Consider the following 27664-nt stretch of genomic DNA (forward strand, 5'->3'; position numbering starts at 1 on the left):
AGAGATGTGTACTTCTTATTAAGAGATTGGTATATGAGAATTGAAAGTTTGTGATCTCCTCTTGTATTTATGGATTTCTCTCATAATAAAATTTACATATCCCGTGGAGGTGGGCTTTGAGCCAATCTATATTATTTAATTATATTTTATACTTCTTTTTTTATCCTTCCTCTTATGATATCGATATTGTCATCGGCATTTCGTTCTTGGGTGGGGATCTATATTCCGCACTCATGAGAGATTCCTCAACAAGTAGAATGAAAACCACCGGTGTCCCTCCATCCTTCTCTTTCTCTCTCTCTTTCTGACATAAACACACAAAAGTGTGTGCGTGTGAGAGTGAGAGAGAGATGGAAGAAGAGAGCACGTTCACATACAAATGCTCTCTCTTTCTTTCTTACCATACGTGTCCACAATTTTTTTCTAATGTTTATCACATTTTTGGGTTTAGGCATAATGCCGAGGAGCAACAATTTGCAACTTTCTTAATTTGTCCATTTGTTTCTGAGCACCAAAACTCACTTTGCTGGACATCCTCTTTTTTTTTTTTTTGGGTAAGATGCTAGCGTCTTTGCTTCAAAATAGCTAACAAATAATTTCTCCAAAGGAAGTCTTCTTCTTCGGTTGAATCGAGGAAGAAGTCAGAGTGCTTGGGTAATTAAACTCTATAGCTCCCTATAATAAACAGCCCTCCTGTCCCTTGCATAGCTCTCCACCAATGATCATCGCATGTCGTCCTCTCTCTTTTCCCAGTTTAACATCACGACAACCTATCTTTGTGCCTGCCCAAATTCATCGGAGATTGGAGGCGAAGACCCACTGGAGCCAGGATAAAAAGCACTGGCCCTTTCTCCTCTCTTCCTTCCCCTCCTTCCCATGCCCTTGTGCACAGTCAGCAGCAGTTGAGTTCACTAGAAAATCCACAAAGATCGATGCTTTATTTTTTAGCTATTTTCTCTGAGCTTTCTTCCTTTTTTTTAGCCATGATCGGTGCCAATGCCCCATGCCAAAGCCCCCGATCTCTCTTCTCCATAATGGTTTTTGGCCTATGTCGGAGCCCCAGCTGCCAGCGAGTGGGCTGGGATCCGAAGAAATCGAAAAAAAGGGCCCCGATTTGGCCCTATTCTTTTTATGCTTTCATTGGCCAACCCCCTGCCTCCAGCCGTTTCCTGCTCCACCAATGTCGGTCGCCACTGCTGGACCTAGTCGGCGCCGCATGCCACTGGACGATGGACCATGAACCACCAGGCCCTTCCTCCCTGTTCAACCAAAGAAGAGAAGAAAAAGAAAAAAGAAGAAGAAGAAGAAAAGAAAAGGAAAAAAAAAAGAGAATTTCTCTGTCTCATGTCTCTCTTTTCTTCCCTCTAAAGTTTCTTTCTCTTACTTTCTCTCTAAATGATGATGGGATCCTATATATTTTTTTTTCTCTATTTTTTCTATCTAAGAAGACCTATAGATCCTAATCAAGTCATATCTTCCTTTTCTAGGAATCCATATTGACCTCAATAAAATGACTCCATATCGCTTTAGTGTTCAAATAATTTATGGGACCGATCACCTAGTCAACTATCTTCTTTTATTATTTATTTAATTTTATTAAATATATTGAATAAAAATTAATTATGATTTAATATTTCAAATAAAATTATCTGATTCATCTAATGAAATCTAAAGATGAAGGATGATCAAGATAAATAGATATCAGTACAACAAAAAATGGTATTTACAATGCAAAAAAAGTATCGTAAATATTAAATTTTTATCGTAAATACTTATTTATGATGTAAATTTTGTCGCTAATATTTAGTAGCTAAAAATGAGATTGCATATAATATTTAACGATGGAAATAAAATTATTTTCATTAATAATATATTTTTTATGACGTAAAATTTATGTCGTAAAATATTTTATTTTTTTAAATTATTTGTGATGAAAAAATTTTCATCACAAATAGATGATTTTTATCATAAATAAATTTTTTTATGATAATTTTTTATCATAAATAATATAATAAATAAATTTAATATTTTAAAAAATAAAATAAAATAATTTTTTGTGACAAAAATTACATCATAAATATTTTCATCATAAAAAAATATTTACGATGAAAATTTTCCATCGCAGATAATTTTAAAATATATTTTGTTATTTAAAAAAATATATTATTTGTGACAAAAATCATATGTCGCAAATGATTGTATTTGCGACAGAATTTTATTGTAAATAATTCCATCGCTAATTAAAATATAATATTTTTTAAAAAATAATTTATAAATATATATATTTTTTAATTTATATTTTAATATTTTATATTTATAATCTATAAAATTTAAATAAAAAATTTACTTAATAAACCCACAAATAAATTTATATGCAAAAAAGAATCTATTTTGTATGGGCATGAGTGAAAAATATCAATAAATATAAAAAAATAAATAAAAATAAATTTTTAATATTGTCTCACCGAGTAATCGGGCCTTTCCGTCTAAGCAAGTGGTGAGTCTCGTATTAAAAAGTGAGGATGTGAAGAAAGTCATATAGTCAGTCTTGACCCATAGTCTTTTTTACTCGAATCACTAAGCTCGCGGGGTTTTTTACACCTAATACCCTAAAATCAACTAGTTTGGAAGTCATTGGTCCAAAACTCACTGCTAGGATCAGATAGAAAGTTTAAGGGATTAGGACATTACACTAACTGTAATATATACTTAAAAAAAAATCCAACACATACTAAAGATAGAAGATTTAAAGAATAAAATGGGGAGTTGGTCAAAGAAAAACTCTAAAATTTTATGTTCTTTACTTAATCACTATTTGAGATTGAATTGATAATCCGATGACGTATCTTGTTAACTCTTTGGCCAGATATTAACTAATCTTAAAATTATCTGATGAAATTTTTACATCTAAACGAGTGGGTACATATATCTCATTTTCTCCTTCACTTGAGGATGAGTAAAATTCAAGTTGGAAAGTATCATAAACACATGAATTAGCATACTAGAAACACTTAATTTGTTATTAATTGATTATTATTATTGAGAATTTGATGCTTCTTAATTTATTTGCAAATAATTGGAGGATTAGAATGATCAAGATTCAAATTAGTTTTAACTCAAAGAAATATGCAAGAATTATAGGGTCAAGTGCAACCAGCTCAAGGATTAAGGTGCAATCAATGGCTGTCAAGCAAAATATCAAGATTCAAGGGCCATTATTCAAACAAATCATTTATCTAAACTTTAAGAAGAGGGAGAGAAGGACTCAAAGACTTCATGCGTCAACAACTCAAATCTTCCTCCGAGCGCTATTTCAATTAATAGCCCACGTTACCTCCTCCTACTACAAGCCACCACAAACCCATCTCACATCCATCTCACATGGGCCCCTAAGTCCAAGTTCCCTCATGTACCCACAAAGCCTCACGTTAAATTTCTCCACAACAGGCCAAACCTCCCCACGCTTTCCCACTTCCTTCTTCCTTTAATTAATATGGCCCTACTTCCTTCCCTTACCTTTTCCTTAACAGGTCAAAATTCTCTTGGCTAAGACTCTCCCAGGCTCACCTGCGGTGGGGCCTTTCACACGGGATCCACACGAAGGCAGGCAGGCTCACAAGCGGCATCTTGGCACGGCCACGTAGGAACGTGGGCACGATTCAAATGGGTGCAAGCGAAGCAAGGTCTGTGTGGGACACACGAACAGAAGACGCGCGAACGCAGAAATAGAGGATGCAGATGTGGGAATAAAAACAAAGAGAAATTTGCAAAAAATTAGAAGATTCTGTATCTGTTTTTTTTTTTTTAAATCTCATATCTAAAAATCATAAAAATCTCTTTCCTATCTACTCCTATAAAAAGATCTCTACTCCTCTTTATTGAAGGTATCTCTCTCTCCACACCAAACTTTTTGTAAAGGCTCACGTGATAAGCAAAAATACCCATCTTTTAAATTTTTTAGCTCTATTCCTACTTTCTTCCATCCTTCCAACATGCGAGAAGGAGAGTAAGTCAGAGAAAGATGCAAGAATCAGAAGGCTCTGCAAAAGAAGAGATCTTAATTTAGATTTTTTTCTTCTTTTTAGTTTAATTTTTATTTCTAACTCCAAGCCCTGTTAATGACTTAGGAGTAATAATTTTTGCATCAGAAATTTTATTCCAGCAATAAATTAGTTTCTTTCTCTTAAATTTAATTTATGTAATTTCTAATTTTAGCATTAGGGTAGTTTAAATTCTTTTATTTATTTTTTTACAATCTTTTAAATTTTTATAATTTTAAATTTTCATAATTAGCATAGTTCTATTTATGTTTGCTTTAAATCAATTTATGTCCAGATAAGTAACCCCCTTAGAATTTGTAACGAAGCTAGACCATGATTAGAAGTCTTTTTCTTTAAATTTTTTTTCGAGCTTTTAATTTTTAGAGTTCTTCTCCCTTCATCTCTCTTACCAAGAGACTTGATGGGCTATAATTGAGTCAGAATCCCTTCATAGTCCATGCTTGATTCGATGCAAGAGAGATAATAGGTAGAAGGCTCACAAATCTTTTAAAATCCTTTCTTTTTCTTTTTTATAAAAAACTTTGATGGGTTATAATTAGGTTTGAGTCCCTTCATAGTCCATACTTGGGTAACATAAGAGAAACAGTTGAAAGAAAAAGTCACTTAATTAGGATAAAGCGAAATACTTGATGGATCATAGTTGAGTTAAATCTCTTCATGCTTCATGCTTGTTCATGCTTTATACCTTAATTAAGAGACATCATAAAAGAAATCATAGAAAGGCTATCTAAATCATTGATACAGTGGATTCAAAAATCTTAGATCTTTTAGTTGATATAATCTGTAATTATTTTTTTTTACTATTTTAGTAATAGTTACAAGCAATCTCTCCATCCTTTCTTTAGAGCGCACTTGAGTTAGAATTTAAATATATTTTAAAAATTTAATTCTTCATGGGATCGATCCGTACTCGCCGAATATGCCACATTGTACACCGTACGCTTGCGATAAATTTAAGACACATCAGTTAGATTTATGATTCATAGGATTAGACAAAGGATGAGTCTAGAATAGTTAGTTTAGATCAGAGTAGTGTAGTAGAAGTATGGTGGTGTACCAATTGAACACTAAATATCCTTAATTACAAAACAGTGAAGATATCCCAAGTTTTAAGAATGAAACTTTTTTTTAAGAGGGATGGAATATGATACCTGGCCCTAAATTTTTACCTCCTGCATGAATCTTAAAGCATGAAAAAATAACCAAAATAAATAAAAAAAACAAATCAAAGAAAAAGGATAACATTGGAAGAAGACTCCCGATGGGAGTCTTCTTCTTCAGTTGAATCTGAGAAGAAGCCGAAGTTCTAAGATAATTAAACTCTAGAGCTCCTTATAAATAGCGCCCTCCCATCCCTCGCATAGCTCTCCACTGGCGATCATTGTGCATCATCCCCTCTCTTTTTCCTATTTAAGATCACGATATCCTATTTTTGTGCTCACCCAGATTCATCAAAGATTAAAGGCAAAGACCCATCGAAGCAAAAGTAAAAAGCCCCAACCCTTCCTCCTCTCTTTCTTTCCCTTCTTCCCATGCCCTTGCACATAGTCACTAACCGTTGAGTTTGTCGAAAAATCCATAAAGATCGATGCCCTATTTTTCATCTATTTTGCCTAAGCTTTCTTCCTTTTTCTGGCCATGACCGAGGCCAATTCCCCATGCCAAAGCCCCCGACCTCTTCTCCATGATGGTCTCTGGCCTATGACGGAGCCCCAGCTACCGACGAGTGGGCTGGGATCCGAGGAAATCGAGAAAAAGAGCCTCAGTTTGGTCCTATTTTTTTATGCTTTTATTGACCGACCACCTACCGTCGGCCATTTCCTGCTCCTCTATCGTTTGTCGCTACTGTCGAACCACCGGCTATGTCGCTGCAACCCATCGAACCATGGACAATGAACCACTAGGCCCTTCCTCCCCTGTTCGGCTAAGGAAGAGAAGAAAAAGAAGAAGAAAAGAAAAGAAAAAATGACAAAGAGACAAAAGGGCTTTCTCTCTCTCATGTCTTCCCTTCTCTCTCCTACTTTCTGTCTCTAAATGAGGATGAAATTCTAGATGCTATTTTCTCCTTCTACTTTCTCTATCTATGAAGATCTATGGATTCTATATCAAGTCATATCTTCCGCTTCTAAGGATCATGTTGATTCGGATAAAATGATCCTAAATCACTTTGGTATCCAGATGGTCTATCGAACTGATCATCTAATCACCATCTTTTTCTATTATTATTTAATTTTATTAAATTTATTGAATATAAATTGATCATGATTTAATATTTTAAGTAAGATTATCTGATTCATCTAGTGAAGTTTAAAGATCTAAGATGATCAAGATAAGTAGATCTTATACTTCTTATTTATTTTTAAATACTATATTTTTATACAAATAATCTGTTGTTAATGAAATTATTTTTTCATAAAATAAAATTTAGCATATGAGATATGAATTAAAGCATATTTTATTATAACTATTGATTTCATGAATATATTTTATGAAAATAGCATATTTATGAAGTATAAATTTTATGATCTTTCTATTTATATATATATATATATATTTTTTTAAAAAAGATATAAAGATTTTAAAGACTCTCAGATCGTTATGAACGTCCCTAAAATTGAAAAAATCAATATTCGTGGCTAGAATATATAAGAAACATGACCTCACCAACGGATATAAAATTGACATATGAAATAAGAATTCTATTAATTAAAAATATTATCCTATCATGGGTATAAAGGGACCTTTGCATGAATATCTATAAATAATATTGGGAAAGATGACATGAATATCCGATAAAAATATTGATTTACGAATCATATTTATAAAATATTCATAAATTTATGCATGCATGATTGTCTTTATGACTCATTTTATTATATGCTCTATGAAATGCTCTATTTATGCATTATCTATTATTTTTTAAATATTATATTATCATGAAAAAAAGTTTATGCTTGTTCTGGAAAGCAAGTATAGATTTTACTTATTGAGCGAGTGTAGCTCATATCTTTTTATTTTTCTTCTACTGAGGAATAAGATTAAGAATGACGATGGATCCAGGCTTGAGGGTCTACATAATAAGCTTGAAAATTTTGTAGCTAAATTTAGTTTATTGGATAATCATAGACTTGTAGTCAATTATTGATGAATTTTGAGATGTGAATTTAATATTTGATTTTGGATTTAAATACTCTAAACCAATCTTGATTTAATTACTTGATAAATGATAGAATTAAATCTTGTATTATATTTTATTTATGAAGATTTTAGCTAATTATGATTGATAGACTTTATATCATAGAGGGCGGTATCCCTTGGTAGCATGGCTGTATTATGTCTCGAATTTGTGGTGTCACAACAATAATGAGCTATACTAGCCCAGTAAATCATAAAATACTTCCAGATGGGTCAAAGCATAGTAATTTACAATGAAACTAAAAAGATATAATTGATTGGACAAAATTTATTAATAACAAATATCAGACTATAATATTTCTTTTACTTTTCAAAGCATGCTTTCTATAAACTGATATTAGACTTGATATTTGGATATGGCCATATGATCCAGTAGTATTGGTCAGATAATAGATAATGGCACCCAAATACCACTATTCTAATCACCGATAATGCAGTGTTAAAACTAATTTCTCAAATGATAAGTTGGTAGGTCCAACATATAATCCCTTTTGATAGGGCTAGAACAGATCATAGCCATACAGAATGTGTATAAAAATGACTTCACAAGTCATCCAGTCACATTTTCTAAAACCATATATTATTCGAAACTGATCATATATTCAAATTAACTTAGTTATAGAAGTGTCAAAATATATATTAAATTCTTATACGAGAAATAAAGTTAATATACTTGACCATTTAATGAGATAGATGCAAAAATTATTAAATTATTTTAAAAATACATGAAGAAGTATTACATCACTTACCTCACAGTTATCAAGAATCAAGATAAGTATAATATCCAGTCACATAGCTACTTTGAGACCTAAAATCCCAAATCATACATGTACATGGGTCTATTTAGTGGTATGTTAATATTTCAAAATAAATTTTAAAATTTCTAAAACTATCAAAGATTTGATCAATTTCTAAAATTTTCTATAGGGAATGAATTATTAACCTTAGCTTATTTCTTGTTATAAGGTAGAAGCAGGTGGCATAGTGAAGCCCCTCAGGGGCAAGTAATTATAAGATTGTGAATTAAAATTATGACATCCGGCATAGTAAACATCTTTGAATGTAGAATTATGACTTCAAGATCAAAATTATGATATTATAGATGAAAATGATGACATCCTGACATAGAAAATATCATCAAATGTAGAATTATAATATCTGGATCAAAATTATAATATTATTGGTTAAAATTATGATATTCTCATACAAAAAATATCTTTAAATGTAGTACTTATAAAAATATAATATTCTATATCAGAATTATGAAATTATGTGTAGAAAATTTTTCTGAAGCACAAAGCATTACACAATTATGATCAGTCTATGAAGTATATTTCAAATTTAAGATCATATTTTATTAAAGTAACAGATTTTTTAAACCATTTGTTACAATATATTTCATATTTTGATGAAATTAAAATATTCAATTTATAAATTATGACATCTAGTAAAAAATTTATAGTATGTTATTTTCATCCTTGACCCTCTTCTCCCTCGTTCCTCTTATGCTTCTCTTCTTGCCAACCATGCCCAACTGTAGATGCCCTTTACACTCTTTTGTGGATTGATTATGGCATTATAGGTCATGGTTCCACAATTAAAGTAGTGGCTATTTCCAACACCTCCCATTCCAAGAGGGTGTCCGACAGCACACCTCTTTTAATCTCTTGACATCTATTTGGAGGGGGGGGAGAACCCCTCCATCAAGCAGCAGTATTGCAGCGATGGCAGCATCTTCTATCACATCTTTGATCAACAAGGAAGGCTGGAGAAGATCATTTTGACCACAGCTAATAGTCCTAACTTCTATTTATAGAGGGCCTGAGCATAGTGTGGTGCACTGTAAAAGATCGACGTGCTAATTTTATACCACCCTAATTCTTTTCTCTCTATTATGTTAGTTGGCTACATGCGTAAGCATCAAACTTATGTCTAAATAAAGTAATAAAGAATTATGACATCCTGAGTCTAAATCATAATATTGTAGGTATTATGACATCCACGTATAAAAAATATTTTTAAATATAGAATTATGATATTTTAAATTAAATTTATAATATTATAGGTTAAAATTATGATATCTTGTTATAAAAAATATCTCCGAACATAGCACATATAAAATTATGGTATCCTAGATTAAAATTATGATATTTTATGTTAAAATTATGATATTGTTGTACAAAAAATATCCATGAAAATAGAATTATAACATCTTGATTTAAAAATATGACATTATAGGCTTAAAAAATGACATCTTACTCCAGAAAATATCTTCAAATATTGGACATATAGAATTATGATATCTAGGATCAAAATTATGATATCCTGATATACGACAAGAAAATAGAGATTTTGCGATAGACTTTGTGACCAAATTTTTTGGTTGCAATTTACGATCGATTTTGCAACCAAAATTTTTACGATCAATTTTGTGATCGATTATTAAAAAAATTAATATAGTAATAAAAAAATTTCGATTGCAAAATTGATTATAAAATAATAATTTTGTGATCGATTTTGCAACTGAAAAGCAAATATAAAAATAAATTTATAAAATATTAATTTTATAAAATTTTATGATTGATTTTGTAACCAATTTTTTGGTCACAAAATTTTTTTATATTTTACAACCAAAAAATTCATAGCAAAATATTTTAATTATTTTTTAATTTAAATATAGAATAAAAAAATTTAAAAATTTTGTGATCAATTTTTTGATCACAAAATTATTATTTTGTAACTAAAAAATTGATCATAAATTTTTTTATAGATTAAAAAATAATACAAAAATTTTATGACTAATTATTAGATCATAAATTTTTTAATATTTTATAATCAAAAACTTGATCATAAATATATTTTACAACTGAATATAATTTTTTTCTGAATATGATATAATTTTAAAATTTAAAGTTTATCTTTTCTATTAATTATCTAAATAATTATCGTTAGAATATCATCACAAAAGATCGTCTCAATCTGGTAGCCCTAGCTATGTCGATTAATCAAATTTGATTTTAATGGTCACAAACGATCGTGTGATAGATAGAGACCATCGATATATCTAAAAATTTATAACGATGATTTCAGTAATATCTATAGGATACTATCAAAATTTTATTTCAATTGGACATCATTATTATAGTCAATTTAGTACAGAACGATTTAGGTCGTTAAATAAAAAATGAGTAATCAAAAGATCAAACGGTATTCGATTATAAGATAATTTTTTAGATAAATGATCTTTACTAATATTTTAATTATTTATATAGTGATGATCATAAAATTTAAACCACACATATATGAACAATTCAAAACTATGTCTCTTGAAACTCATTCTTAAAGTCTTTAAGTAATTAAACTTGCATTATCATAAGATCTCCTTAACATTGATGATTCATATATCTACAATTTGAATTTTACAATCACCTCCATACAAATGATGAAAGTAGTAGCAAAGATCATTTATCTAAAAAATTATCTTAATCGGACGTCATTTGGCCTTTGGATCATTCATTTTTTATTTAATGATCAAAATCATCTCATACTAAATTGACTATAATAATGATGTCTGATTGAAATAAAATTTTGATAGTGTACTATAAATATCATCAAAATCATCATTATAAATTTTTGAATCCATCAGTGATCTCTATCTATCAGATTATCATGTGACCATTCGTGACTGTCGAAATCAAATTTTATTGATCGACATAGCTAGAGCTATCAGATTGAGACGATCTTTTGTGACGATACTCTAATAATAATTATTTAGATAGTGAATAGCGAAGATGGACTTTAAATTTTAAAATTATACTATATTCAAAAAAAATAAAAAATATTATATTTGATTATAAAATATATTTTTGACTAATTTTTTAGTTATAAAATATTTAAAAAAATTATGACTGAATAATTGGTTGCAAAATTCTTGCACTATTTTTTAATCTATAAAAAAGTTTATGACCAATTTTGCAACCTATTTATTAATAAAAAAATTTAAAAATAATTAGTGATCGATTTTATGATCGATATATTAATAAAAAATTAAAAATAATTAGCAACCAAATTTGCAACTAATTTTATTAATAGAAAATTTAAAAATAATTAATGATCAATTTTAAGATCAATTTTATTAATAAAAAATTTAAAAATAATTAGCAATCAATTTTATGATTGATATGTTAATAAAAAATTAAAAATAATTAGCGATTGATTTTGTGAGCAATTTTATTAATAAAAAATGTAGAAATAATTAGCGATCGATTTTATTCATTAAAAAATTTTAAAATAAATAGCAACTGATTTTGCCATCAATTTTATTAATAAAAAATTTAAAAATATTTAGTGATCGATTTTATGATCAATATGTTAATAAAAAAATTAAAATAATTAGCAATCAATTTTATGATTGATTTTGTTAATAAAAAGTTTAGAAATAATTAATGATCAATTTTATGACTAATAAATTAATAAAAATTTAAAATAATTAACGATCAATTTTGCAAGTTATTTTATTAATAAAAATTTAAAAATAATTAATGATTGATTTTGATATTTATTTTATTAATAAAAAATTTATAGATATTTTGTGATTGATTTTATGATTGATATGTTAATAAAAAATTAAAAATAATTAGTGATAAATATATTATTAAAAAATTAAAAATAATTAGTGATCAATTTTATGACTGATTTTATTAATAAAAATTTTAAAAATAGTTAGCGATCAATTTTGTGATCTATTTTATTAATAAAAAATTTAAAAATAATTAATGATCGATTTTATGATCGATTTTATCAATAAAAAATTAAAAGTTACTAACAATTGATTTTGTAATGGATTTTATTAATAAAATAATTAGTGATCAATTTTATGATCGATATATTAATAAAAAATCAAAAATAATTAGTGATTGATTTTACGATCAATTTTATTAATAAAAAATTTAAAAATAATTAATAATCAATATTCTAATAAAAATATTAAAAATAATTATTGATCGATTTTACAATCAATTTTATCAAAAAAATTAAAAATAATTAGCAATCGCTTTTGTGATCGATTGTATTAATAAAAAATTAAAAAAAATAATGATCAATATATTAATAAAAAAATTAAAAATAACTGGAGATCAATTATATTAATTAAAAATTTAAAAATAATTTATAATCAATTTTACTATCGATATTTTAATAAAAAAATAAAAATAATTAGCGATCAATTTTATGATTGATTTTATTAATAAAAGAATTTAGGAAGAATTAGCAATCAATTTTTCTATTATAATTTTAAATTTTACAAAAAAATGATGCATAAATATAAATAAAAATTATTTTTAAAAATATTTTAAATTCAAAAAACTAATTTTTAGTTGTATTATAAATATTTTATTTTAAAAAATATTTTTTTATTTTACGACTGATATTTTATTCGCTAAATAGTCAAAATACTAATATAGCAACCGATTTATCTATTGCTATATTGGGCTACTTAAACCTTAGTCAGCCCCCCTCTCGATCGAACCCCAGCCACCGCAACACACCCAATCCCCCTCCCCCATGGGGCCCACCAACTTGGTTTAGATTTCTTTGAACCTGCTAATTCTATAGTTTTCTGTGATACTGATATTGTTCAAGCAACGACTTGGATCCTTTCCTTGGAAGAGAAAGGGGTTGGGAGACGAAACGATAAATATTCTTGGAGGAAAAACACAGACATTACCCTCAGTGCCTCATCCTTCGAGTTCTTCCTCATTGGAAGTAGATCCTTTCCTATCTTCTAGTCCACATCCCTCATGGAAAGGCTAAGTTTTTGCCCAGACATCGAGATCACCTTCACGAATACTTCTTGATCATGCTTCACTGCATCCTTTGTATTGGCAGCCCTTCTATTTGCAATCTGGGAAACATGGATCAGACCCTCCTTCCCCCTAAAATCACTCAGCTGGATGAAGCACCCCATATCCATCACTCGCGAAACTCTACCCTTATACACCTTATAGAGTTCCGGCTCGTTCACATACCTTCAATTACTAGGGTTAGGGTTTCTCTCACCCCTACCATTTTCTTCCTCCTCATCATATGCTCTAGAATTATCATCCCTAACTCTATCTCTATCCCTTCTGTGACTCCTATCTTTGTTATGTCTATCCCAGTCTCTGTCTCTATCTTTTTCTCGCCTATACTCTCAATCTCGATCATGTCATCGATCTCGATCTTGGTCCTGATCCTGATCTCGACTGTGATCACGATCGTAGTGCTCGTCGCGACTGCGGGATTTAGACATGGCCTTCATCTCGGCTGTGGGTCCCCTCTATAAACTTCTATATGTAAATGAATGTTTTAATTTAAATTTTCTTTTTGAACTTGTAGCATTTCTATTCTCTGAACTTTAGCATTAATTGGTTTGCTCCTCTCCACATGTGGAACAATTATCATTATTATTGAGGCTCTGACTTGCATCAGTGACCACCATCGAAAAGCAACCACCAGCCTTATTCTTCTCAATCCCCTCCTATCTATCATCGGAAAGTGACCACCGACCTTTGACGTATGTTCTTATCTCTCTTATTCTGTTGTTGTCTTTTCTATTTTTCCAAATTGATCAAAATTTCTTAGATTATAACCTAAATTATAGGGTTAAAAACTAATTTTATGCTTTCCAAATATTAATGTGGTTGTCATTTACTTCTTTTTTCATGCATTTTGGGGTCTAGTACCAATAGAGTTTCGCACGAAGCCTAAATCCTAAAATCCTGAAACCCTAAACCCTAAGCCCTAAATTAATCTTGAACCCTAAACCTTAAATTAATCCTAAACCCTAAACTCTAAATTAACCCTGAACCTAAATTGAGTTCGGGTGATAAATTGTTTGTTGTGGTTTTAATTTCTTCTTTATATATTGGTGTCTTTATTAAAATTTTAGATACATGTGAAGTTTAATATGAATATTTGTTTAGATTATAGATGTTTTAACATTGTTGTAATTGTATGATTGCATTTTATTATGTTATAGAATATGGATATCCATCATCATCGTAGTTGGATGTATAATAGACTTTTATCAGGTCAAAAGGGATATACTGAATTTTTTTTAAAAGGGATGGAAGAACTTATTTCTTTTGCTTGCCAGCAACTATACTTTTTAAGCTATGAAAAAAATTAGATGTCCTTGTTCAAAGTGTAAAAATCAGAAGTACTTAAATCCCGATGAAGTAAAGGTTGATCTTTATAAAAAATGATTTGTACCTAATTATTGGTATTGGACACCACATGAAAAGAGTGATCCTCGTGTGGATGGGTGTTTGATGTGCATTCAAGTACTTCTAATAGTGCACAATTGGATAATGATGAACAGAAAAGATATCGAGCGATGTTTTTTGATGTTGTTGGCCCAAAATTTTGGCTTCACTATGATCAAAATGTGGAGGAACCTCCGAACATGGATGCTTAAAACTTTTATGATATATTGCATGCAGTCCAACAACCATTGTGGTCAGGATGTAATGATCATTCCAAGTTATTTATTACTATTAGATTATTAAGCATAAAATCTGAGAAAAATATTTCACAATGATCTTTTAATCAAATAGTGGGACTTATAAAAAAGACACATCATCCTAATAACATAATACTCCAAGATTTTTACAGGACGAAGAAATTAGTATCCAAACTTGGTCTTATGATGTGTTAAACCCGATGGGTGCCGATCGGTTTTGCTTGTTAAATTCTTATGGTTGCTTACTTATTTTGCCATGATTACGATACATTTGGCATGAGGTATGCTAAATAACTGATGCATTTGGCACAAAGTATGCCATCGTCTCTTTTTTTTATTCTCATATGATGTGTTAAATCTGATGGATGTCGATCGATTTTGCTTGTTATATTCTTATGATTGTCTTTTTATTTTTCCTGATGATGATCCAAAGTTAATGGATATTGAAGGGAATGACTCTACAGATATACTATGGCATCTTTTTCTTATTCTCATATGATGTGCTAAACCTGATGGGTGCCAATCGGTTTTGCTTGCTAAATTCTCATGGTTGCTTACTTATTTTGCCATGATTACGATATATTTAGTATGAGGTATGCTAAACAACTGATACATTTAGCATGAGGTATATCATGATCTCTTTTTTTTATTTCCATATGATGTGTTAAACCTGATGGATGTTGATCGATTTTACTTATTGTATTCTCATAGTTGCCTTCTTATTTTTTCTGATGATGATTTAAATTTAATAGATACTGAAGGGAATAACTTCGCAGATATACTATGGTATCTTTTTTTTATTCCCATATGATGTGTTAAACCTGATGGGTGCCAATCGATTTTGCTTGCTAAATTCTTGTGGTTGCTTATTTATTTTGTCATGATTACGATACATTTGGCACAAGATATACTAAATAACTAATAAATTTGATATGAAATATGCCATGGTCTCTTTTTCTTATTCCCATATGACATGTTAAACATGATGGGTGCTGTTGGGATATACCACCCCCGACCGACTCCGACGGACGACTCCGACTGGCCGACCGACCGACCGACTGGCCGACCGACCGACTGGCCGACCGACTCCGACTGGCCGACCGACCGACTGGCTGACCGACCGACTCCGACGGACGACTCCGACTGGCCGACTGGCCGACCGACCGACTGGCCGACCGACCGACCGACTGGCCGACCGACCGACTGACCGACCGACCGACCGACCGACTGACCGACCGACCGACCGACCGACCGACTGGCCGATCGATCAGGAAGTCTGATGGCCGACTCTCGCAACATGCCCGGCTGATCATCGGAGGGGCCCGAATCTCCACCCGGCGCCACACAGCTGGCCACCGACCTAGGGTCGGTCGACTCCTCCGATCGCCGTATAGCCGCCAGAGCCTGTCAGCCCTGACAGCGACATGCGGCACTGCCACCTAAGGGCATTATCCCGCCTAGGGCATTGTCAACCCTAGCGATTTGACAGCCCCACGGCGATGTGACACTTTCACGGCGACTCTGACAGTCTACAGTGAGTTGACAATTCCTCAATTGTCCGCGCCATTAATGACAGCGCCATACCACGCTCCACTATAAATATCGGGGAAGGCAACAGTGCAGGGACACCCCTTGGAAACCACAGGCTCGCTCCTCTCTCTCTCTCTCGATTGAGCTCTCTGTCTTCATTTCACTGTTGCTCAGTCACCTCTCTGACTTGACCGTCGGAGGGTCCCCGCCGGAGCCGCCTCCGGTCAGTGGGGACTTCTCATTTTTGCAGGTGCCCGTTCCCCGGCGATCGGACGACAGAGGCGATTGGCCGCAACAGGTGCCTTAGTGGTCATGGCTGATTTTGATATTGGCTCTCGAGGTCCATTTTCTTTGGATTTTTTAAATATCCTACAAGCGGATTCTTGTGGGATTCCTTTTGAACGATGATGTTGCCGGTTTTGATAAATGTGATTTTGATTGTTATATTTACTGGCCTTTTGATCTCTCTGCTCCCAGATCAGCATAGGCATTGTTCTAGCCAGCTAAAATGTTGGGGGAATTCTTATTAGGGCCCTTGCTATACCGGCGCTGAGTTCTTTTGTGGCATTAGTTCTGTGTTTAAATGGTTCAGTTGTTTCTTTTCATTTCTGGGTGATCTTATGGATCTATTCAGGCCTCTAATCAGCATAGAGGCAGCTCTTATAGTCTGTTGTTTATTGGCCCTGTGGCCTCCTAAGGACAGTGGTTCCATGTTGGCATTACTATATTTCATATATATTATGACATCTGCTGTTTACGATGGGATGCAGCTGTTGGGTCTATCCCTGGCTCATTTTCCACTTTGGTTATTACGTTGCAGTTGGAATTTTGTTGGGTCCTTGTCTCGTCGAGTCTCTATTGCTCTGTGGTTCCACAATTTGCTGGCATGTGCCAGTTCCAAGCGGCCGTGCCATTTGGTATTCTATATTACAGGAGAAAGGTTTGGCATTATTGCGATCCTTGTTCTCTGGTTTTCATTTCACTTTCACCTGCTGCTGTATATTTGTCTATTTTACTTCCTGCTGCACTGGTTGCCAAGTATAATATCTCTATTCAGCTGTGCATTGGTTTGAGTTTCCTATTGGCTACTAATTCAAGTTTGACTGGGCAGTACCTATGGTTGATTGCACCTATTAATTTATTCTTGTTTTCTGGCCAACACGTTTGGCTTTCAGTTTTTCATTATCAAAGAAGTGGTGCTATCATCTATGCTCAGCCTTGTTATGTTCTTTGCAATTTTCTGACTGTTCATTCCATGTTTGAAATGCATAGGCATGTCTACATAGCCTTTCAGGATGCCTTATATTGCAGCATATCTCAGTTATTGCTTTTGGTGCCAGGAATTTTCCATCCAACTGTTTCAGGTTACTTGCTATGCTAATTCCTCACTATCAACTTCTGTTATATATCTATCAACTTTATTTTCCCCTGCACTCCAGTGGCCTATTTTTGTTTCTTCTCCTCATGGGCTAGGTCACCTGAGCAGTCTGTATATGTTACGCCTCTTTTATATATTTCCTTCTTTACCCCAAAAAAAAACATGATGGGTGACTGTGATCTTGATTCATGCTACTGGAATTAATGTTGTTGGGTATGTATTTTGCTTGCTATGTTGTTTAGATTGGCAGGTGCTCCTTTATGAGCTATTTTATATCAAAAAAAATAAATTTTTTTATTATTTTTTATCATATTTTAATTTAGCGATTGATTTTGTGATCGATATTTTAATAAAAAAATTTTAAAAAAAATTTACAATCGATTTTGCAATTGATATTTATTTAAAAAATATTTATAAAAAAAATTGTGATCAATTTTTTGATCGATTTATAGATCAATTTTTATTTGTTAAATTTTAATAAATTTAGCGACCAATTTTACAATCGATACTAAAAATTAGTTTTTTTTTTTTAATTTATAATCGATATTTATACATAAAATATTTTTAAAAATTGAGCGATTGATTTTGAGATTGATTTTTAGTCAAATTTTTAATTTAATATTTTTTAATAAATGTAACAATCGATATTGCAATCAATTTTGAAAATTTAAAAAAAATTAAAAAAAAAATTGATCGATTTTGTAACTAATTTTTTAAATAAAATATTTTTAAAAATTCTGTGATCGATTTTGAGATCAATTTTTAGTCAAGTTTTTAATTTCATATTTTTTAATAAATTTAGAGACCAATTTTGAAAATTAAAAAAAAAATAAAAAAATTTTGATCGATTTTGTAACTCATTTTTTTAATATAAAATATTTTTAAAAACTTTACAATCGATTTTGAGATAGATTTTCACTCTAATTTTTTATTTAATATTTTTAATATATTTAGTGATCAATTTTAAAAATTAAAAAATATTCAAAAAGATTTATGATTGATTTTGTGACTGATTTTATTATAAAAAATATTTTTACAAAATTAGCAATCAATTTTCTAATCAATTTTATTAATAAAAAAATTTAAAAATACTTAGCGATCAATTTTGTGATCAATTTTATTAATAAAAAATTTAAAAATAATTATCAATCAATTTTATGATCGATTTTGTTAATAAAAATATACTTTTACAAAATTAATGATCGATTTTATAATTGATAAATTAATTAAAAATAATTAATGATCGATTTTGCAATCAAATTTATTAATAAAAAAATTAAAAAATAATTAGCAACTGATTTTATGAAATATTTATTAATAAAAAAATATTTTAATAAATTTAGAATTCAATTTTTTGATCAATTTTGCAATCAATTTTGCAACAGATTTTTAAAAATAAAATATTATAAAATTTAAATTATTTTTTAAAAAATAAAATATTATAAAATTTAAATTATTTTTTTTAATTTTTAATTGCTAAATCAGTCATAAAGTTTTGTGATCAATTTAAATCAGTCACAAAATTTTACAACCAAGGTTTTTACATCTGATTTAAATCGATCACAAAATAAATTAGCAACCGATTTTATTATTTTGCAATCGATTTTTCGGTTGCTAAAATCCTATTTTCTTGTAGTGATACACAAAATATCATAATTTTGACACTCTCTCGTGTGTTAGTTGGCTGCACATGTAAGCATCAAACTCATCGAAAAATGGATCAGAGAATGGTTGATTACTAGAAGTTATTTATTGGACTACCTTCACAACTTCATGTAGTGTCATCTTTTATTTTTTAGTAGGTCTTTTATTCTTTTTTTCAATAGATGGATCATCGGATGTCTTGCTCACAATTTTTTTTGACTTTTTTTGACTCCACTCTTTATTCTCCTCTCTCTTAACCATCCCTTTATGGCGATATTGTCAAGATCTCGAATGAAAAATTCTGAACATGGCTATGCTGAACAATTAACATCTACTGCTCTTTTTAATAATGGAGTTAGATCATTTATGATTAAATTAAATACATCTTCAGACATGGAGGCAACTTCCGCAAGCTTCATCAATCGATGACTCATCAAAACATACCTATATCAAATAGGATATCCATATGCTGTAATAGATAGTTGTAGTTATAGGTAGGATATCATAATTCAATTATAGGATGGCATACATAGATTTTATGATGCTCCTATTACAAAATTAAATATCATAAACTAAATCATCGAATCAATATTTCATATCTTTACACCATCTATTGAGAGAGTACTTATCAAGAATACAAAATACTTCATTTTGATGGAAAACCAATAAGACATGCTTGCAAAAGTATCCCCTGCACTGAAATGATTGGCACTGGCATTTTATTTTCTCTAACTAGCTGGCCCATGAAATAGTATAGTTTTTGACAATCTCCTTCTCAATTCCATTAACTTCAATTCTCTCAAAGGTCTTCATGGAATATACAACAAAGTTGTCAACTTCTTCAATTAATTTAGCATTTGATGCAGCCATCTCAAATACCTCATTCTAAAATTTTTTGAATATGCACATAATGTACATGACTGCTGCTTGCCTCTCAAAAGGGGAAGATGTCTTGAGGAAAGAATTAGTTTGTAAGGAGTTATTGTCTTGCTCATTTTCTGCTTCATATCTTTTCTGTAAAGCATCATCGTACTTCTCGATAAATTTCTTTAGGATGATCTTCGAATTCACAAATCCATCGAAGAAGTGGTTAATGCTCTCACTCCTCTAAGAGGAGGACATGCCTAAAAAGGATATCAGAACCAAAGAAGATTACTGATATAGTGTTACAGTCACAACAAACTTAAGAAAAAAGTTGTTTTATGATTCTAACATACTGACAAAGAATGTATTCTTAAGGTAAAATGAAATCTATTTATCCTGACATTCATAGAGATCATGCAACCAATCTACAGCCTTGCATTCTTCATACTTATCCATGAGTTATCCCCATTTTTTTTCGAAAGACTGTGTTATAACAGTATCATATACAGCTTCATCGAATTCAACCAAATTTGAGATGTGCTATGCATATATGGCCTATCTTTTCAGAAATCTTCTTCAAAATGTTTCAAAGACAAAATGAGTGTTGTATATTTGAAAAAAATTTTCTGACAGCAGTCTCGATCACCTTATCTTGATCAGTGATGATGGCATTGGACGCTTGACCACCATTTCCATCCAATCATGACTGAAATATCCATTTAAAGGTCTCCATCCTCTCATCTGAAAATAATACAAAGCCAAGCAAGATGGACTGTCCACGGTGCTTAACTCCAACAAATGAATAGAATGACATTTGGCATGTGTTTGTGAGGTAAATGGAGTCAAAAGTCAATACATCATCAAAGCAAGTATATATCATTTTTGACATTGGCTGGATCTAGAACACAGTCCTTAGCTACATATTGCAATTCAAGTCTAATGTATAGAAGAAATTTATATTTTTAACTTGCATTTATATGAAATAGATAATTATTAACTGTGCATCTTTTTTTTTCAGTTGATTTTGATGTTTCTGACAAATATGATTATGAGCATCCTTCTCTGTGAATTCTAATTATCTTCTTCCCCCTTTCCTTCTTATCATGGTAGAGTATATATTTGAGTTATAGATATATTCACAACATGCATGTCGCTAATCCCTACTTTTTTTGAAATGCTGATCTTCTTGTGGGACTGTAGATAAGTGATAGTTGATATGGATAGCTCATAATTATGTTCTACAATAGCATAATCCAATCTCCACTTGTCAATATTGAAATTAAGTTGGACTTTTATTGAGGTCTTACAATCAATTTTATCGATGTCTCTAGGATTCACAAAATTATTCATTTTTTTAGATTTTTCTTCCCTCTAATATGCTAGATGTTTGAAGTATAATTCTTTTTATTATTAGACTTACTAAATACGGTTGTGATTTCAAACTAACTCTTCTCGCATGAGCATTATAGAAATTATATACATCGATTACTGAATTGAACTTCATTCTAACATAAAAATCAACATTATTATTATCTATATGTGGTACAGTAGAAGAAGGTGGATTCTCAAGATAACCATCATATGAAGTCTCATCCAACTGATCATTTACAAGAATCTCTATAGAAGATATATAGAAAATTCTTTGAAGTCAAAAAATATATATGAAAGATATAAATATAAGGTTCTTTAACAATATACTACAGTATATTATAATTTTAATCTAAAATATCATAATATCAATCTAGAATATCATAATTATGATATCTTTTTACTTTAAAAGTAATTTTTATAGCAGGATATCATAATTTCAAACTAGAATATTATACTTTCAATCTAGAATGTCATAATTTTGATTTAGAATGTCATAATATATATTCAGAATATTTTATGTCTACAAGATGTCATAATTTTAATATAAAATATCATAATTTTGATCCAAAATATCATAAAAATATTAAAAAATATACTTAAAAAATATTTTATCTATAGAATATTATAATATTAATTTAGAATATCATAATTTTAATCTAAGATGTCATAATATTATCAAAATTATCTTCAAAAAATATTTCACCTATAGGATATCATAATTTTGATCTAAGATATTATAAAATTATCAAAAAATATCAATTTTAAGATATTTTATCTATAAGATATCATAATATTAATTTAAAATATCATAATTTTAATCTAAAATATCATAATATTGTTAAAACTATCTTCGAGAGATATTTTACCTACAGGATGTTATAATTTTAATATCAAATATTATGATTTTGATTTAAGATATCATAAAAATATCAAAAAATATTTTTGATAGATATTTTACCCATAAGATATGATAATACTAATATATAATATCATAATTTTAATCTAGGATGTCAGAATACTATCAAAACTATCTTTGAAAGATATTTTACCTATAGGATGTCATAATTTTAACATAGAATATCACAATAATTTTGACTAAAGATGTTATAAAAATATCAAAAAATATATTTAAAAGATATTTTACTTATATAATCTTATAATATTAATCTATAATATCACAATTATGATGTAAGATGTCATAATATTATTAAAACTATCTTCGAAAGACTTTTTACATATAAGATGTTCTAATTTTAATATAGAATATTATAATTTTGATTCAAAATATCATAAAATATCAAAAAATATATTTAAAATATATTTTATCTATAGAATATCATAATATTAATTTATAATATTATAATTTTGATATAGGATATCAAAATATTATCAAAACTATCTTCGAAAGATGATTTATCTGCAAGATATCATAATTTTAATCTATAATATTATAATATAAATCTATAATATTATAATTTTGATCTTGAATATCATAATATTATCAAAAGCTATCCTAAATAGAAATCTTGACTTTCTGATTTATTATATGATTTTTTGAAAAAAAAATTATATAATGTGCTATATTCAAAACTGAAAAAAAAAACTCTATTTGAACCTATCTAATTTATTAATTTTGATTAACTATAAAAAAACTGCTGTAATAAAGAAACTATAAAAATGTTATAATAAAGGATCTAAAGATAATATATTACTTCTTGATGGTGGGAGATATTGCTTGGATGGATAATATTATGTAGATGCTGGTCAATAACCTCAGACGCATAATTCTCACTATAGAATAAACATTGGACACCTAGATTCTTAAGTAGAAGCTCAACAAAATGAGGAAGAAGTGAGAGAAGAGCAGTATTTGTAATGTCCAATCAGACTGTAAAATAATAAAAACACTTCATCTTGGAGAAAAATGATATTTTCATCATGTTTAATTTAAAAAATAAATCATGATGTGCATTAAATATATTCGATGATGGAACAATGCACTGCCTCCATTTTCTTCATGCCTTCAGATATCTGATTTGATGAGAAGCAAGATCCGTCATGTTGCACCACGAGGGCACTATATGGACTAATCGGATGATATGGTCCACTCTACGTCAGATTTTCTACATCGCAGACAGTATACAAGGAATTTCCCTTTTTTCCATTCATGCACCGCCTAAGATGCAATTCCATATGACTTGGCTTGATTAATCCGAGTATGGGCCCAAGTGTTACATCCTACCTCCCTTAAATAAATTTCATTCTCAAAATTAATATTATTTGATTTATCAAATAATTAAAGCATATACATCCTAACTTAACCATAGATCATTTTGTCCAGATATCACATATGTCAATGCTATTGTTTTTGACAAGCTTTAAAATAACTTAACCCATCAACTTCACTGCGCATTCTAATCCAAACCCATAAAATTTCTTCAAGTTCTCTAAATAGTTTCTGACTGAAATATTATTCTACGCTAAAACTAAACAAATCCAAAATTTCAACTTTGCAATAGAATCTAAACAAAACTTTGAGGCTTTCTTCTTAACTTGCCTCAAATATACCTTATCATGATTAAGTTAGTTATCATATTCAAAACTATTACATGACCTAGTTACTATTATAAACTAAGTTATTCCTAATATTTGGCATTGGATGCTTGTGCATCTTGCAGAGTTAGTGCAAAGACATAGCCCTGATTGTATGGTCTGCCCTCTTTCTATTGCTCTTGAGAAAATGTCTAGGCTGTTTGAGTTTGAGTAGTAGAAGTTTGAGCAGTCGAAGCTTGAGTTGATTGATTGCTAATAACTTGTGATTTCTGAATTGATTGAGACTCTGATACATTCGGTGGACACTCAGCTATCTCCTGCATTTCTTGATCTTGTGGATACCATCACACATGGCACACTTAAGCATGTCCTATTGATTAGCCTTACTATAAAATCTTAGTTTCTCCTAATGGAAATCAGTTGAATATTCAGAACCTTAAGTTGCTCAAAATTTTATAGATTCCCCATGACTCAATTTGTCCTACCCAACACGAGCCTCAAAATCTCTATCTCTTTTCTTTGGCTTTTCTTCTTTTATGTTTTGGATTTTCTTCCAAATAATTTCTATGTTTTTAGCTCTATCTACTAAATCATCATAATTTGTTGAGTGCACTATAGCAAGACTCCTTCCAATATGTGGTTTCAACCCCTCCTCAAACCTTCTCATCCTGGACTCATCATCTACAACTAAGGTGGGAGTGAATCAAGATAGTTTGTCAAATTCTGCCTCGCATTTATCTACAGTCATTCCTCATGATAAATTAAAGAATTCTCTTTCCAAATCCCTTAGCCGGCTAGCAAAAAAATAATTGAAATAAAAGGTGGTGCAAAATCTCTACCATATAATTGACCCATAGCCAGAAGTCAGAGTGCACTCCACTTCCACCAATGGTGAGCTCTATCCTAAAACATATAAGTAGCAAATCTAACATTTTCCTTATAAGTGCATTCCATAGCTCTAAGAGCTTTTTCTATCTCATTAATCCAAAACTCAGCCTCATGAGGGTTAGTAGTACCTTGAAAGACTAGAAGAGCCATCTTCCTAAAGTCTACTATACTTCTCCTATACTCAGTTGAACTAGAATTTTGCTAGCCGTACTAATTGTGGGAACTACTGAGGTAGCTCTCTTTGTTAGTGCACCAACCCCACAACTTCTTAAATTAATCCAAGCATTTGATTATGATTCCAAGCTAAATTTCCCTATGAAATTGTTGGCTGGTCCAGGATTGGCTAACTTGCAGCTAGCGATCAATTGTTGCTCTTTGGTGAATATGAGGATCCTCATTGTGATTCAAATGCTCTTAGTCTTGTGGGTTCTAAGCCATCGATTCATTAGGAACTTTACTCTAAGAAACTCTTATAAAATCACTTATTCCTTCTCTACAACCATGGTGGGGCAGCATTTTTTATTTCAATGAAAATAAAATAAACATCACCATAATACTTGAAACAAAATAATATAGAACTATTGACAAGAAAGCATGCACAAACAAAGACGTCTCATGACCTAATTTCTACCAACTTTCAACCTTTCCAACGAGTTCTAAGGTTCCTTGAATCTGGGCTCTTGTGTCACTATTGTTAACATAATCTATCATAATTCCTAGTGATCTTAAACCCAGACTCTGATACCATCTAATATTCTATCACTCTCAAATCAAGTACGTAACAGATGCTGCATGCTTACAAAGTGGACTCCATAGACATATAAGGCAATCTAAAATATAAATCTAACTATTTCATAATAATTTTAGATCAAGAACAAGACAACCTTAATCCTTGCAAATTAAAATCTTCTAAATACTCCACACAAACTAGCTTGCTCCCCCCCAAAAAAATCAAAGTCTGAAAAACAAAGAAAGAACAATAATGGGCTATATTAGCTTAGCAAGTGACAAAATATTTCAAGATAGATCCAAGTATATTAATTTATAATAAAAATAAATAGATATAATTGATTGGGCAAAATTTATTAATAACTAATATCAAAAAATAATATTTCTTTTATTTTTCAAAGCGTGCTTTCCACAAACTGATATTAGATCCAATATTTGGCTACAGCCATATAACCCAGTAGCACCCCAAATACCATTATTATAATCACCGGTGGTGCAATGTCAAAACTAATTTCTCAGATGATAAGATTAATAGATTCAACGTATAATCCCCATCAGCGGGGCTGGAACAGATCATAGTCATGCAGAATATGCACGAAAATGATTTTATAAGTTATCTAGTCACATTTTCTAAATTCAGTATTCCAAACAGATCATATATTCAATTAATTTATTTACAGAAGTATTAAAATATGTATTTAACTCTTATACGAGAAATAAAACTAATATGCTTGACCACTTAATTAGACATATGCAAAAATTATTAAATTATTTTAAAAATATATTGAGAAGTGTTACCTCACTTATCTCATAGCTAGTTATTAAAAATCAAGATAAATTTAATCCAGTCATGCAACTGCTTTGAGACCTAAAATCCAAAACCACACATGTACATAGGTCTATTCAGCGGCATGCTAATATTTTAAAAGAATTTTTAAAATTTTTAAAACTATCAAAAATTTGATCAATTTTTAATTTCTTATAGAGGAATGGCTTATTATTTTTATCTGATTTCAGCAGGAGATGGCACACCGAACCAGGACAATTTTGGAAAGGAAGAAGGCACACCGAACCAGGATAAGTTTGGAGAGGAAGAAACGAGATGGAAGTGAGCGTCATTAGAGAGCGAAAGAGAGAGACGTGGGAGCGAAAGAGAATCGCTCCTGAGCATGAGAGACCGATCGAGAAACGGAAGTGTGAAGGAGTCTTTGGTGTGCGGCAAAATGCACCTCGTGTGCGCGCGCGCGCCACGTGTGGCAAAAGGCCCCTCTCCACGTCACGCAACAAAAAAGACGCACGTTTTTTTTTCAATTCATGTACCGCCTGGTGCGAATCCTTGTGACTCGGCTTGGTCAATCCGGGCCATCGGCCCAAGTGTCACGGGAGGGCTTTTCAACCGACGTTGAAGTGCTACCGCCATCCCTCAACGGGAACTTGAGTGCTTTTTCCAAGGGGTGCTTTCCCGCATCGTAAGAAATAGGGGATGGCCATTTATCCGCATGTTACCTATACTTTGACAAATAAATATCGGCAAATTCTTTATGCAGTACAAACAGTATAAAAAATTCCATACATATCATCTTATCTGATTGATTTATATAATCATTATTTTTTAATATATATTTAATATCTATAAATCAATTTTTTTATTTAAAAATTTTATATGATAAAAAAATTCATATTTTTTGATAAAATTATGACATCTTATGTTCATATTATGACATCCTGCATCCAGAAAATCATAAATTTTATCCATAAAATATCATAATATAACGCAGGATGTCATAATATACACAGGATATCATAATTTTTTTCAAAGAATAAGGACATCTTTATCATTCAAAATTTTCAAAGAAAAAAATAAAGCTGCAAATATTAAATACGCATTGAAAAGTGGTTGGACAAAAATGCCCCTTCGATATTATAATATCTTGGGGCATATTATGATAT

The 27664-nt window shown here is 30.6% G+C and overlaps 1 pseudogene; it reads right to left on the reverse strand.

The window, feature by feature from the left end:
• Positions 1-24578: 24578 nt before the first annotated feature.
• Positions 24579-25271, reverse strand: LOC140852192 (uncharacterized; annotated as a pseudogene).
• Positions 25272-27664: the final 2393 nt, after the last annotated feature.

Source organism: Elaeis guineensis, chromosome 10 (assembly GCF_000442705.2).
Source record: "Elaeis guineensis isolate ETL-2024a chromosome 10, EG11, whole genome shotgun sequence".
Taxonomy (NCBI): Eukaryota; Viridiplantae; Streptophyta; class Magnoliopsida; order Arecales; family Arecaceae; genus Elaeis; species Elaeis guineensis.